The sequence below is a fragment of the Carettochelys insculpta genome, chromosome 7 (genome assembly GCF_033958435.1).
Source record: "Carettochelys insculpta isolate YL-2023 chromosome 7, ASM3395843v1, whole genome shotgun sequence".
Classification (NCBI taxonomy): domain Eukaryota; kingdom Metazoa; phylum Chordata; order Testudines; family Carettochelyidae; genus Carettochelys; species Carettochelys insculpta.
In genome coordinates this window covers 36,917,943-36,933,978 of record NC_134143.1, presented here as the reverse complement: position 1 = coordinate 36,933,978, position 16,036 = coordinate 36,917,943, and the positions used below count along the sequence as shown (strand labels likewise).

The 16,036-nt window shown below is 44.0% G+C and overlaps 1 protein-coding gene across 1 annotated transcript in view; it reads right to left on the bottom strand.

Moving 5' to 3' along the window:
• The window catches only part of PCDH15 (protocadherin related 15), a 695,579-nt gene that overhangs the window by 272,874 nt on the left and 406,669 nt on the right, over positions 1-16,036 (bottom strand). The window lies entirely within an intron of this gene.

Genomic DNA, 16,036 nt, shown 5'->3' with positions numbered 1-16,036 from the left:
GTTACCTTCTGCATAGTGTTGTTTTAGTTTACAAAAACTGTTGGAATAAGCAGGAAAATGATTAGCTTGGAAAGTGGGTAAGTTTAGATATGATCATGTACTTTACATCAAAACCTGTGATTGCCAATACATTTTGTTCATTCTGTCAGCAGAACTCTTAATTGTTTTTAACACTACCTATGACAGGCCTTGTTTCTTTAGCCACAACAAGTTTTTATTGTCAACATGTTCAATATATTACACAGAAGTCTAAATTTCACACCTTTTGTCCTCTTTGGCCTATTTCTGACTAAAAATGTTACAGCTGAAACTAATTATTTTGCATATTACTCCTTTACAAAATTATGACATTCACCAGACTTGGCAAAAATTCTACTAATTGTGGCAGAAAATATTGATATGTTTGACCCTAGTACAATACAATTAAACATAAAATATTTTTAAAGTAATTTAAGTTACTGCATTATGAGAAGAGGATACTGCTATTTTCTCATGTTATCTGACTGACACAATATCTCATAACGGTAACAGTTCTACAGTGAGTCAATGGAAAACTGACCTCTGGATCAGAGCTTCTGTGATTTCCCTGCCACAGCAGTTCCCAGTAGCAAAACTAATAATCTGAGCCTGTGTCTTAGACTCTGAATTTGAAAGAAAGTCTTCAATAACCCAGTGCTGCTCCTACTAAAAAAATCAACAGCAGAACTCAAAACAAATTTGCTAGTTTTGTAGGATCCAGGGTGCATAGAAGGAATGAATAAATGATCATGATTACTGAGGTAACTTATTTATTATTATCACTTTCACTATTTTAGTAATTTTAAATACTTCCACCTTGAAGTATAATTTCATTTTTGTAGTTTATTTACCAGTTATGTTCTTCAAGTGTTACTGGTATTTACATATCCAAGACAGTAACCATGTAATGAATGGTTTATTCTACATTTGCTGACAGCATTTTTTGTGCATTTTGTTGGCATCAGCTCATAAGTATGTAAACATTTTTCAGGTAGTTCAAAATGGGATTCAGGATGATTTAGACCATAAAATCTATATGTATTCTGCAAACTTAGCAAGGATGAGGAAGGAACAATCCAGGAGAGAAATATAGTGAAAACAAAGAAGGGAACCTGAAATGTATTGTGTGATTGCAGTGCTTGTGTGATGTTTTTTTTTTTTTTTTTTTTTTTTTTGCCAAAGACGTCATTACGACTCTGGAATAAAGGAAAATGTTGAAACAGCACAATGTTGCCCCCACTTTGCTGCATGTTCTCTGGCCTGAGAAGGAGGATCTAAACAATTTTCTTCCCAAGATGTATGATGTAATTCAGTGGATGACTGTTTTGATGTATGTATGATGTATTAAAAACTGGCTTACTGTGAGTATAAGTTGCGAAGGAGAGCATGACTGAATAGGTGGAACTATCATAGCTAATGTAGTCAACATCAGACTAAAGAGAATTGTAGAAAATAGGTTTCAGTATGTGTCATTAGCTGTGGCAAACTGCAGAAAGACTGCAGCTGTTGTGATGCTGTCGACATTTGGAAGGAGCTAAGGGAGACACCGAAGAAAGGAAATAGCAGGCAGTAAAGAAGCAGATGTATCAAACACTTGCTCTATGTAATTTTCTTGCTAATACTCTCAACCCAAAATACTAGGGTAGAAACGGAACTGCTGAATAAGATTCTGCTGCTCTGACATGAGTATCTAGTAATCACACATTGGTCACGCCAACCTTAACAAGTCTCTGTCTTTCAGGGATGGTTTGGATAGTACTTGGTCCTGCTATTGGGGCAGGGGGCTGGACTTGATGGCCTCTCGAGGTCCCTTCCAGTTCTAAAGTTCAATGATTCTATGATTTCAGTGCTTCAACAAGCAGTAGTTGAAATCATGGCAAATAAAACTGGAGAAAGTCTAAAGGTTTTGGCAAAAAAAAAACCAAAAAACAAAAAAAGCCAGGAGCAGTCCAACAAGTAGCCCTCCAAAACCATCAGGCTTTAGACATAATCCTACCAGCAAAAGGAGAGACCTGCACCCTCACTGGAACAGAATGCTGTGTATATATACCTGATAATACCAACGAGGTAATAAATTGCGCTAGCCACTTGAAGCACATTGCATACCTTCCCCGTGAAGAGCCAAGTTCCTTGTGGAAATGGCTAAGTAGATTATTTAATTTCTCTAGCCTAGGGAACTGGTTGTTTCAAGGAATTCTGACTATCTTATTTGGAATTTTAATGATTTTTGTATGTTTCCAATTAATCTCTTGTTGTATCCAAAGCTGTGCTAGACACACTTTCCAGTGGGTTACCCCTAACCAGAGTGCTAACCTGATAGTTTTAAATATCACTAATGAAAGGAATGAAAAGGAACGGTTAATGTATGTAGCTCAGTAATTGTTGGTCATAGGCGTAGCTTGACCAAAAGGAGGGATTGTGGACCTATAAGAGTTACATTGAAAAAAATCACACTATGATACAATGTTGCTTCTGAGCTCAAGAAGGGGAAGTTATGTTGATATTGTGTGTTGGGTGGATTTTGATGGAGCCAGGTGTGCCTGGGAAAGCAGGACCCAGAGCAGTAGGTGCTAGACGGTAATTAATTAAGGTAACCAGAGAGTCATAAACAGGAGAGGCTGAAGGTGATATGGAAATGAAGATATGTGACTGGTCTCAGGGGCTATGTGGGGTGTGTGTGTGCGTCTGGTTTTTCTTTGTTTATTAACTTGCCTTCTTTTGTCTGTATAAATTGAGAGACCTGAGCCCTAGGTGGGGGCTCACCTTTTTCTGAATATATTAGCAGAGCAGCTTTGCTAATAAACAGAGTGGTCTGACAAATTGTGAGTCTCGAGTCTAACTTTGACAGTAGTTTGGTTTTGTGAAGAAAAATATCAGTGGATGAGACACTGGAGAATTAGCAGAAAAGGTGATGACATCAGCTCATTGATGAGAAAAGTATGAGTTGGAAGAACAAAATAAATTAAAAAATCTGTTTTGGGATAAGTAAGGATATAGGAAATATGGAGAATAGCATTGGGATTTCAGCTGAGATAGTAGCAGCAAGCTGCATTTCTTCTTTCTTAATCCATGTCAGATGTGTGTGAGGTTTTAGTTTAAACCAGAGCCACATGATAGCAATTAAACAGCTGCTAACTGGATTACAATCAGCCATCATTAAGATAACAGTAATCTGGAACAAACTTTATTGCTGTAGAAAAGTAAACCACTAAATTAACCTGTGTAAAGTTTATTTCTCTCTCTAACAAGGAAATAATTTTCTCATAAGGTCAATATATTTTAATTAAGATGCTCAGACAAGTGACACCCCAAAAATCTTAAGATTTGGACCCTGTATTTGTTCCAATTTACATCAACCGAGGATCCAGTCTTATAGACTTGAGGTATGCATGGGTGCGTGAGACTAACATTTAAAACAACAATAGGATAACGTGCCAGGACTCATAGGTCTTTTAGCATTTTCCTAATGTCTGCTATACCTTGCCACAATGAGCTTCACTAAGGCTACGTCTACACTACACCAATCTTTCGCAAGACAGCATCCACGCAGACCCCACTCTTTTGAAAGAATGGGCCAGGGATAAAAAAATCCAATGCCATGAGGACTGCTCTTTTGAAGAAAGGGCCCACAGAGCATCTACAGGTGCTTTTTTCTGAAAGAAGCTTTTGAAAGGAGGCGCTCTTCCTGATCTGGGTGCAGAAGAGGGCTTCCAGAAGAAGAGCCATGTTCTTTCAGTTTCGAATAGAAAGAGCATGTTTTGGGTGTGTCTGCATGTGCATGTTATGTTGAAAAGACAGTCCCCCTTTCGAAAGAACAGAGGGACCGTCTACATGTGCCATGCGGTCTTTCAATTAGAAATCAGAGGAACGCGGCCCAGATGTTGAGAGCCGGACACCGATCCTGTAGTGAGAAGAGTGCCCCCCATTGAAAAACTAAGTCAAAAGAAGGTATGTGTGATGCTCCAAGGCCTGCTCTTTTGAACGAGGAGTCCTCCGTGGCAGTGTCCCACTGGAGCGTGGAGACTCCCTGCTCTGCAGCAGCACAGCTCTATGATCCACACATCTGGCTGCTCTTAAAGCCACATGGACCCAGAAACCCCATGGCAGGAAGCTGAGAGCAGGCAAGCTGCAAGTGCATGAGCTGCCAACAGCACACCTACTCAGCTGCTCCTGATGACTGCAGAGGCCACGTGGCCAGCACTCCACAGCCTCTCAAGTCCCACGGCCCCCCTCAGAGACCTCACAGGTTTCCCAGGAGCCTTCCCCCGGAGAAGGAAAAAAAAGGGCCCCTTCCTGGATGAAGACTGCACTCCAAGACCTCCTAGGTCTCAGGAAAGAAGAGGAGATCCTCTGGGAGATGGGGGTCAAGTGGAAGAATGCCACAGCCTTCACCTTCTTGGACTGGGGACTGACCAGCTGTGGCCACCTGGAGTGGACCCCAGACCAAGTCCAGAGCAGTGGGCCATGCATGGACCCAGAGGTCTGGGTCCAGACACCCTTACCAGCCATTGCCCATGGCACGCCCCTGGTGACCGCCTGCGCCACCCACGACCCAGACCTGTGGACAGCTCCAGGCACCCAGATGCACAGTGGGATGTATGTGGGGCCAGCCCATACTCCAGACCCCCCCCCACCTTCCTCCCCATGCAGGGGTGTGCCCTGGCCTGGATTACATCCATGAGGACCAATCCGACAGTGGCCTTGCCCATCCCGAACTGATGCCCCACTGAGCAGTAGGAGTCCGGTGTGGCCAATTTTCATATTGCAGTCATGGTGGTGTCCTGGTGCCTCATTGCGGGTGCCAGCCAGTGGCATGGCTCATGAAAGGGGTCCTGGCTCATGCAGAAGTTCTGCAGCCACGTGGCTTTGTCCCATTGCCTCAGCACCCGTCACGCCCATCATCTGAACTGCTGGGGTGGCTCCACGGGCATTGGGGTGCCAAGGGGTGGAGTCCAGGCTGGGGACAACCACGTCCCCGGGGGGGGCACTCTGTCTCCTGAGGAGGAGGGAGGTGGCTGCAGCGACCATGCAGATGAGGAGGGCATCGGTGTCGACAATGTCTGAGTCCAGTGCCTGGAACAAGGTGTTGTCAGCCACAGTGCTGCTGCACTAGGGTCTGCTGCACTGCTGGCAGCTCAGCAGGCCTCAGCTCTTGCAGGGAGGGGGAGTTGGGGGGCGGGTTAAGGAAGTGGCTGGCTGTGGGCCCTGGAAGGGCTTGGCGGCCATGAGACCCCATCCACGGTGTCTCCACCTCCCTTCTTTTGAAAGAGATCTCAGAGCTGTGTGGATTCTCCTTTTCGAAAGAATAGGACTGATAGTTGAAAGAGAGGGTTGGACCTGCGATCTGCCTTTGCTGTGTGGTCGTACGCTTTCAAACACTGGGATTTTGATTCCTGGCTTTTGATTTTGCCCTTTCAACAGTCGGACCCCATGTAGGCACGGCCTTTGTGTGTAGATGTTCCACGGGTTCTTTTGAAAAAGGTGAGGATTTTCCAAAAGATCTTGCTCATGTAGATGCAGCCCAAAAGGGAGCCTTCTTGACACTGGACACAGTATATTTGTCTGTCTTGTAACCCTGGTGGAATACCTTGTAACGATTTAGCCTTCATTCAGATCACTGACCCCAGCAGACTGCAGCCCACAAGCCTCACCCTGGCTTTGTTCAACCCGTTTACTTCTTACAAGCTCAACTAGTACTCTTCCATCCCTGAACTTGCCCCTCAAATCACCCTGCTGCAGGGACCAGTTCCTCTCTAAACCTTTACAGAGACAATGAAACACTTCAACCTGTTTGCTTTCTCGAAGCACACACTCACACTTTATTGAACTTACACAGCACTGTGATTTATAATGAAAGCAGTTCCTTTCTTTTTATACATGGTGCTGATGAGTGTCTTAGGCAGGTGGACACTGTGCCTCCCCAAAGAGCATATGGTGGCCCCATTCACAGGCTAACATGCCTCCTGCAAGGACATCAGGTGGGTGGTGGTGGGCCACGCTGCCTGCCTGATGCACTGCAGCTGGCTGCTCAAGTAACAGGACTAGGGACCTTTTGAAGGCCCAGGGACAGCGACCATGCTTCTGAGCAGCCTGGGCCCTGTGGATGGGAACAATGCCACACAGGGACTGTGGGTTCTCAGGCTGCGGTGCACCAGGACTGGGACTTCACCCCCCAACCCATGCCTGGCATTCCAGAGCCGGGGCCAAGGGCCACTTGGGGGGTGCTTTGCACTTCTGGGGGGCAGGGAAGAGGCTTCAGGCACAAAGCACAGTGGGGAGGAGGGACAAGAGGCTAGCTAACCTGGCCTGCCAGGGAGGCCTCTTGAGAACTCAATCTCCCGTGTGTCTCTGAGGTGCAGGAGCCTTGTTAATATTGTTTTGGAAATTCAGAATCAGGCTAACTACTGTTGGTTTATCCTGATGGTTTTGTTTGCTACTAATATGTAAACTGAAACAAACCCACACTCCTTGTCTAGGAAAGACTTGTTTATGACCTTTACCTAAAGTGGGCTGTCTGGTCTTCACCAAGTTATAATAATATCGTACAGTGGGAACACATAACTTCACATATAATGTTAAAATGTGCATTCTAAAATGCTATTCGTGATCAAGCTGTCATTAGCTTTTATATGACACCTTATATAAGGCATATTTTACACACAGACTATTGCAGTAATATGTAGTGCATGAATACCGGGGTACCAAGAGTGACAGCCTAGACAAGAAATTGTTGGTCCTCTTTTAACGTGAACCTAATGATTGTCAATTAATTTGTCTAGTACAAATGTAAATGCTACTCTAGATACTTTTGTTTCAGGGCACACGTATTCATGGTTTCCCAAGAAGTTAGATAATCAGGGTCCTCCTGGTGGGAGGGTGCAGCATGGGGCCTGGAGCAACCTCCCCAGTGCCGCAGTCATGGGGACCCAGGCAACACCCTTGCTGCTGCAGGCCCCCACTGCACTCCCAACTCCACAGCAAGACCCACTCCTGCTCCACCCACACTACCCCCTTATTCCTTGCCCTCCTTCCCCTGAACAACGTGAGCCGGGGGTTTATAGGACCTGGCATGGGATGGCTGCAGGGCTCCTCCACATTCACTGCAGTGGAAGGAGCCAGAGTGGCCCGACAGCATCCCCCACCCCTGCCGCCCTCTGCCAGCTGGCTGCACATGCTTCTCCACAGCCCCTGGGGCTGAGGCTCTCTACTTCCTGCTGCTGTGTAGAAGTAGGGCATGTTGCGGGGAGGGCAGGGCAGAGTAAAACAGGCTGACAGGCCAGTTTGGAGATGGGGGGGATGATCCCTATTGCTGCCCCACACCAGGCTGCCGTAATTACCCTTTCATAGGATGGTTGACATGGCCACGGCAACCTCCCATGGCTTCCAAAGTTTGGGACTTGGGCAGCCACCCCCGCTCGTCCTTTGGATGCGATGCCTCTGCAGGCAATGATTAATTGCTAATGCTAAGTCCTGAGGTAAACTACAAACCTGTGTACTGGAGCAAACATTTGTGGAGTGTCCAGACCAACATTTACAACTGTGTGTTAATAACTATGTCTACTGGCAAGGAATTAACTCAAATTGAAAGAGGACCATAAATTCTAACCACATTGTTGTTAACTATCTTAACACCCAGAATCAAGTGATTGTGAGACCCTCAGCTTTCTTTAAATAAAGATGAACAAGTCGTTATTGCAGATAATAGCCTAAAAATATAACTAGAGTATAACCACTCTAAAGTCTCAGAAACCCAGAGAAAAAGCAAAAGAATATCAAATTATTATTTTTTTAAGTCTCATTATTTTAAATCAGTCTCATGATTTTCGGGAGCTTGCCTCATGGTCTTGGCAGATGTGATTCTGTAGTCTAGATGTAATAAAAGTGGCCTGGAGGAGGGGGTTGGATTTAGTTCTGACCCAGAGGCTGTGTCAACACTATCACTCCCCTTTTGAAAGGGGATGCTAATGAGACACTTCAGGATATGCTAATGAGGTACTGCAATGAATATGCAGCACTTCATTAAGCATAACAGCAGCCACAGCACTTTGAAAGTGCCATTTTCGATTGCGTGTGACTTGTCTACCCAGGGTCCATTTCAAAAGGACCCCACAGATGTTGAAATCCCCTTACTCCTATTTGGCTATAGAAATAATGGGATTTCAAAGTGTGTGGGGCCTTTTAAAAAGGACCCCTTGTAGACGAGCCATGCACAATTGAAAACGGCACTTTCAAAGTGCTGTGGCTGCCAATATGCTAATGAGATGCTGCATATTCATTGAAGAGCCTCATGAGCATATTCCAAAGTGTCTCATTAGCATCCCCCTTTTGAAAGGGGGGTGGTAGTGTAGACACAGCCATGGTTAATAGGCAGCTGCATGAGGCACCTCAACACTAATCAGCTACTTATGAGTCTTTCAGCTCTCATATCAATTCTGGCAGGTGGGGACTGCAGTGAAGCAGATACATCAGGTACAAAGAAGAGGTATTTCAAAAGCTGGTGTGGCTTTCTATACTACTTCCTCATGTGCATCTGCAGTTAGATGGATCAACTGGTTTTCCAGCTACTTTGCACTGTTGGAATGACCCTGTAGCAGTTAGAGAAGGTAACAAGATCTGACATCCTGTATTTAAAAACTTTTATATGTAAATATTTATAGTTACAGCTTAATATTGTCAGAGCTCAAGTCAAGTATGAGTTATGAGAATCAGTCTTATTATAGAAAATAACTACTCTAACAGAATAATATCCATAGTAAATACCATTTAGCATAAGAAAGTATAGTTTCATGCTATTATATTTCATGCAAAATTGGTTTTGATGTAAAGCTGTAGCAGAAGATAGATTTAGTGAATTCACTTAGTCTAGTTAGCATTTTGTAAGTACAGAAAGAAAACATTTTTCAAGATGCAAAAGTTTCACCAATTTTCTCAAAGACTCACATATTTAAGACATATACAATGTACTATTTTTGCATGGAAATTGTTTCCAACAGTTTAAGAATAGTTCAGGGCATAACTCTGGGAAAGGAGGTACTGTAGCCAACCAGGCTCGGGTTCCCCAGAGACGAGGCTGCACTCAGAAGGCGAGTGCTATATTTGGTTTATTGAAAGCGCATGACACCCGCGGCGGGAGCCCCGGAGACGCCGCAGTCACCTGTGGGGGAAAACCTGATGCGCCAGAGCTTCGCTCAGGGAGAGGCTCGGGGAGGAGTGTAGGGTGCGAGAAGAGTTTGTAACGGTCTCATGAGAGCAGATTGACCCCTCTGTGAATCCTCAGGAGAATCTAAACAGACCAGTCTGTGCAAGGTGAAAGCTGCAAACTAACTGCCATGGGAACAGCTGCAGAACAAGCCGCGCTTGCCAAGATTTCAAGGCTACGCTGGCAGTAGGCCACAAGAGATAGTGATAAGAAATGCATAGGCAATTTTAGGCAATCTTATGTTAATGAGCTCAGCTTTATCAGCTAGTGTTAGGAGGCCTGTTACAGAGCCTCTCCCCGAGCGAAGCTCTGGCGCGTCGGGTTTTCCCCCACGGGTGACTGCGGTGTCTCCGGGGCTCCCGCTGAGGGTGTCACGCGCTTTCAATAAACCAAATATAGCACTCGCCTTCTGGGTGAAGCCTCGTCTCTGGGGAACCCGAGCCTGGTTGGCTACAGGTACCAAACCCTAGTCTGTGAAGAACTTAATGGTGATGTAGTACTGGCTATTCTGGTTTGCAGCTATTACGATCCAGACTGTGGCTTGTCTAGATCTGGACTCCAAGGCTTGGGGCTGCCCTCCGGCCCATGGCAGGGTGGAGAGTTTGGAGCCCCGAGCTTCATGGGCCAGATCAGGCAAACTGGTCTGGGTCCAGACTGTGGGCTCCACCAGGGGCTGTGGGCCAGAAAGTTAGGAAGTGGCTCTGGGTCCCACTGCAGCTTACAGCTGTTCCCCCAGCAGGGGGAAGGGTAGAGGGAGCAGCACCCACCTTGGCAGCCTGCCTGGAGGCTTCAGACTGCTGCTGTGACTGGTCAGAATTCCCACCAATCAGAGCAGCAGAGGGTGGTGCCTGAGAGCTGAGGTTGGGGAAGCAGAGCCAGGTGCCTCCATGGAGGCGGGTGGGGGGGGGCAGGAAAGCGACACCCTGTATCTCAGACCTCATGCAGCTTGATCTCTCCTGTGCTTCCTCCCCATCCAGATGCTCACTCCCATTCCTTCCCGCACACTCCCTCAGACTCCTCACCCACACCATGACTCTGCCCTTCCAGAACCCACACCCAATCCTTGTCCTACAGACTCCTCACCCTCAGCCCCTGAACCTGCTCCTAAACATTCTCTTCTGCCCAGATTCCATAGCTCTGGCCCCCATACAGTCAGGAACCACCTCCACTCCTGAGCTACATGATCACTGAGCAAGCACACACTCAGAGACGGGAAGCAGAGAGTCCATAAAACACTTTTTCTATCAAACTATGGTTCCTAGTCAATAAAACCGATTGGAAAACCCTGAAGTGAGTTGAGTCAGTCCTGCTGGCATTTGCCATTCTCTTGCAAATTCCTTCCAGTTTGGTCACAATAGGCTTAATAGGATTAATTGCTTCCAAATGCTTAGCCACATTATCTTCAATACGCAATTATCAGCTGTGAAGAGATCTGAAGGAGCCAGGTCTCTCTAACTTCTTTATAAGGTAATAGGTTAGGCAGAAAGCATCATCTCAAAGGAGTAAGGCCATTAGTTTATGCAAGCATCCATTTACCCTGTGCTCTTCACTTTCCACTACTGACCCAAAATTCCTAAATACATCTATTTGATTTATTGTTATTAAAGGTGAAATGTTTTTGAAACACTGTGTATAGTTGGTTATCACCAACATATCGTAATAATGAATGAGAGTCAGATACAATGAACTATTTTAACATTAATAGAAAATGTTTACTCATTTTTACTAGGTGTTTTTGAAGATAGGCGTTAGCAACTGTCATCGGATCTAGTAGAGATCCAGGGAAACCCATGAATTTTAAATACAAAATGTTCTCTATGCCAGACTGCATAATCTTCCCAGTGAAGTTCTCCATTATGTTCCACTTGTACCATTCTTAGGATAAAAAAGTATGTGACAGTTAGGACACTGCTATCAGTACAGAGTGAAATATTTAATAAAACAAGTATCAGAATAGCAGCTAGACTTTATTTTTGACACACCAGTGTTTTGTGAAATCAGAAGGTCTGACTATATTCATGAGAATAAGTTACTTCTTATTGCACTAATGCTATATGAGATTTATGTAGAATACTAATCTATAAATAACATTGAAATTTCAATTTTTCATAATTTATAACTAAACTAACTCTCATAAATGGTATGCCCTACAGCTGACACTTGGCTCCATTGAACCATAGTGCAATTATAATGCATCTCCACAACCTCCAATTCCCTCAAATCCTTCCCCCACCAAATGCTCTGCTTAGGGGAAAGAGAAGTAACACTTCAAGAGGCTGTGAAGCAGTGAAGCTGAGTGTTATTTGATGGGATGGGGAAAGAAAGATGAAGTATCCCCACCTGCAAAGTCTTTCTATCCAGCACCACTAGAGTCCCATTCAGCAGCTGACCTATCACTGCTTAACCCTCTCTCAAAATACAACTATAGGTTCTCATGTTGAGCATGGTCCACTGTAACCATAAATGACCTTTGAAATTTTGATGGCAACAGATAAAAGACCATGGGTGGATTCTGAAGTCCCAGATGAAAGAAACACTGAGCATCACTGATCTACATCATTCTGAGGTTTGTCTCTATAGAATTCTCCATATATTCTTATTCACCGTAGTTAAAGGTCATGTATTAAGCAAACGTAAAATATCCACACATGAACTTACAAAACTGAAGAGCAGCTAAATACTGCTAAGTCTATCTGTGGCCTAATACGAAGGGATTTTTTGCTATGTAAAGGGCAAAGTTATATGTAGGTCTGAATTAATTTTTCTTTAAAGTCAGAACATCTGCATGAATATAAATTAGACTATAAAAATATTAAATAAATGAGTCCTTGCTCAACAGCTTCATTTTCATCAAGGATTGTGACAAGGGAAAGAGAGATGATGCATATGCTGCTGGTTCTCCAATCTAATTACATTCATTGAGAAACATAGCAAGTAGCTGATGTGAAGACTGTGGTAGCTGCTATTTTCTGGTACATGTGACCACTTTCATTTGTGTCTTAAACGGGAAAGAAAACTCAGATACAGAAGTTATGCATATAAAGTAGTATAAGACTGAAAAAACTTGCAAGAGACCGAGTGCTAAAATCATATCATTCACCTTACATACAAAAATATATCCAGTAGTATGTGAAATCTGTGAGTCTTCACTCCTTCTACTGTAGCAGGATTGTTCTCTAGAATCTAACCTTTTATGCATTTCAAACTTCTATGCCATGGCTACACTTGTGAGTTTTTTGACTAAAACCCCGTTTTGTCAACAAAACTGGTGGAACACCCACACGCTTTTCCAACAGGCTTTTGTGTGTGGCCTCACTCTGTCAACAGAAGTTTGATTGGGAAATCTCTTCTGACAGTGACTTCTGTCAACAGATCACTTTAGCATAACCATAGACTTAGTCTATAACGGGCGTAAAGAAACTTTATTGATAATCAATGATAAACCAAAGAAATATCTTCCTGTGTTTTCAAACAACCTTAAAATAACTCTGAGATGTATGAACAGCATAAATCATCTTAAGAGGGATAGGAAACTGGGAACTGAGGCTCCTATCATTCGTTTAAAAAAGGCTAAAAGGACTTACATTGGAAAAGAAAAAAAATTGGTGTACAGACACTGGCTCAAGTAAGAGATATGTACTAATCTCTTTATAAAGTACAGTAAGAATGGAACTCATATTAGCAGAGGTAAGAGTTATTTATAAGCGCTGCACATGCCATACAACAAAGATAGAATTAGAAATGTCTTAATGTGCTGTAAATATCATAAATAAAATTTACTGTTTAATTTCTTCTTCAGAAACCTATCTTCAGGCGCACGCATTTTCCCCAGATCGTAAAGCAGATATATACCATTTTATTATCCAGAGGAAACTAATTCTATTTAAAAGAATTCTATTTAAATTTTTGCTGTCATTTATAGACAAGTTGGTATGAGTGTGCACTATATAGGTATAGACATACACTATTTACAGCCAAAATCTATGCCAACACCATTCAGAAAACAGGGATACTTTCAGACTGTCAAAGAGGGAGGTTCCACAAACACAAAGGGAGTTAGGCAATGTCTTTCAGTGGGCATTGACCACCTAAGGCCTATTTCTGTCTTTGAAAAATTTTCATGCTTGTCTCCAGTTTCAGACAGTTTCCCCTTCATTAAAATTGTGATGTTAAGTAGTCAAGAACTAATTACAGACAAAAGCCAATACTTTATGCGCCATTAGAGCTGCTTCCTCCAGATTATAGTTTAGCTTGGGGTAGACAATGATTTTTGATGGGGGGGAGGAGGCACTTCAAGAATTTGATAAGTGGCCAAGGGCTGCACTCTTTCATGATATTAATGGAGGTCTGAGATGGAGGTTGGGTGCAGAAGGGAGCTTGGGGTAAGGAACTCATGTGCAGGAGGAATTGTGGATCTGGGAGGTAGTTAGGATTATGGAAGGGGATGGTGACCAGGGGCAGAGACTTGGGGGTAGAACAAGGTGGAGGGTCCAGGAGGAGATGTGGAAGAAGGATGAGATTCTGACCTGTAGGAGTGATGTAGGAGGGGGAGCAGGATCTGAGGGGGTTATGACTTTGTGATCTCAGGCAATAGTGCAGGCAGGGGTGCATGGGTCTGGGTTGTGAATGAGGATAGGAAATTGGGGTGCAAGGTCTAGGAGAGTCCTGTGACCTGGAGGAAGGGTGCAAGAGATTGGGGTGCATGTTCTGGGAGTAGATGAGGGCAGGGAAGGATTAGGCTGCTAGAGGCAGGCTCTGCTCAACAGACACTCACCTGAAAAGCTCACAGCCAGCAGCCCAGCAGGTCCCTCCTGTGCATGCTCCAAACAGCTAGCTGCAGGGGCCATGTGTGCTTCTCTGGACATTGCAAGTCTCTGGGAGGGGTGCTTGTTTGCTGCCCATTCTGCAAACAGGCAGTTCCCATTGGCTGGAAATCACCAATGGGAGCTGCAAGACTGTGCTGGGGGTGGGGGCAGTGCGTGAAGACTCCCCTCACCTCTATGGGCTCAGAGCATTCAGAAACCTGCTATGAGCAGTGTGGTGGGGGGGGAAGGGAGGGCGGGGGACAGGGACAGGGCAGGCAGGGAGCCTGGCTGAGGCTGCACTGCAGGCCAGACCCAGCAGCTTATGTGAGATGTGTTCTGCCTGCCCCTGGTTTAGCCAATTACTTACAGTTGAATTATTTTAATTACTTTTTGTTTAATTTTAAATTAATATATTTCAGTTAGTACCATTTTTAAAGTGCTCATGTATATTGGGTAAGGGCCTATGCACACAAGGTTGTATCCAAAATTTGGTAGAGCCTTTATATACTGCCCCTCATCTTTCCATCACAGACACACAGATAAAAGCCTTTTTCTTTACTGTAAGCAAGAAGATTTGGAACCTAACCTTATTTTTTCAGACCTACAGACTGATAATTGATTTAAATACATTGGAGAGTTCAGCAGCAGACAAGAGAAAAATGCAGATTTACTATAAAATTTCCACCAGCATGAATTCGCAATAACCCCATTATTTGTAAGTGGCAAAACCACAACTTGAATTTTGGAAGTAAGTCCAAATGAATTCCCATTAGAAAGAAAGAAAGAAAGAAATGAGATGGATGATAAATTATCTTATAAAGTTTTCCCCTAATAAAGCCAGCTAGCATTGTTACACATGCTGGCTGTCTCTTTTATTTATGAATAATTATACAGATACAAATAAACACGCCAATACAGGCACAACAAGCAACTGAAAGGAAAGGTCAAAGAAAGTATCTTAATCTCCTCTGGCTGTGCTAGACCTGTCACATTGTGATTCTCATGCCTTATTTTTATATGACATTGTCAGCCCCAAACCTTAAGGAGTGAGATGCCTTCCAGTCTGGTTGTTGGGAAGGGAAAAAGAGTGAAAGAGTTTTTGAACAAAACTGCAGTACCTCTATTTATAAACAAAGCAAACTTGTTAACAGTTCTATTACAGAGAATTGCATTTGATTTAGTCTGAACGTTAAAGTAATGATGCATTCATAGGGGAACAAATATACTACAAAGATTTGCTGGTTTTAAAACACCCCCATGTCAAAATGGGGAATGTAACATTTAATATTGTACCTTCTTAAAAAATGGATAATATTTCAATCTTCATCATGAGTAACATGTTAAGAATTTAACATCTTCTTACGCGCACTGACTCTCAAGTCTGTATGCGTGATGCAGAACTCACACTCTGACGCCAGTGGGACTCTGAGGCATAAGGAAAAGAGAATATGCACCTGAAGAACAAGATCAGCCCTGATCAGGAATAAGAGTTTTAGTTCATGGAGCTTTGTATAGGGCCCGGGGCTCTTAGATTTTAAGGGCCGCATATATACACAAATCTTTTTCTGAATTTAAAACACAATCATCACTGTGGGGCAATGGCATAGCCAAAATGGGGCAAGTGCAAGGGTGGGCAAAATTTTTTGAAGGGGTGCCACTCCAAGAGTTTGGTAAGTGGTCAAGGGCTGCACTCTTCCATATTATTAATGGAGAAGGTGCTGTGGGGTTTGGGATGGAGGCTGGGTGCAGAAAGGAGCTTGGTGTGAGGGACTGCAGTGCAGGAGGTAGTATAGATCTGGGAGGGAGTTTATGTGAAGGGGGTTGTGAACTGGGGCAGGAGGTGCAACGTCTGGCAAGGTCTATGGGTGCAGAGACTATTCTGACCTTGGGACAGGGTGTAGGAAGGGATGCAGGGGGTTGGATTGTGACCTAGGGCAGGAAGGGATTGTGACATGGAGCAAAGTATTGGGACAAAGAGGGTAGAAGGGGGTATGGGTGCAGGAGAAGAGTCTGA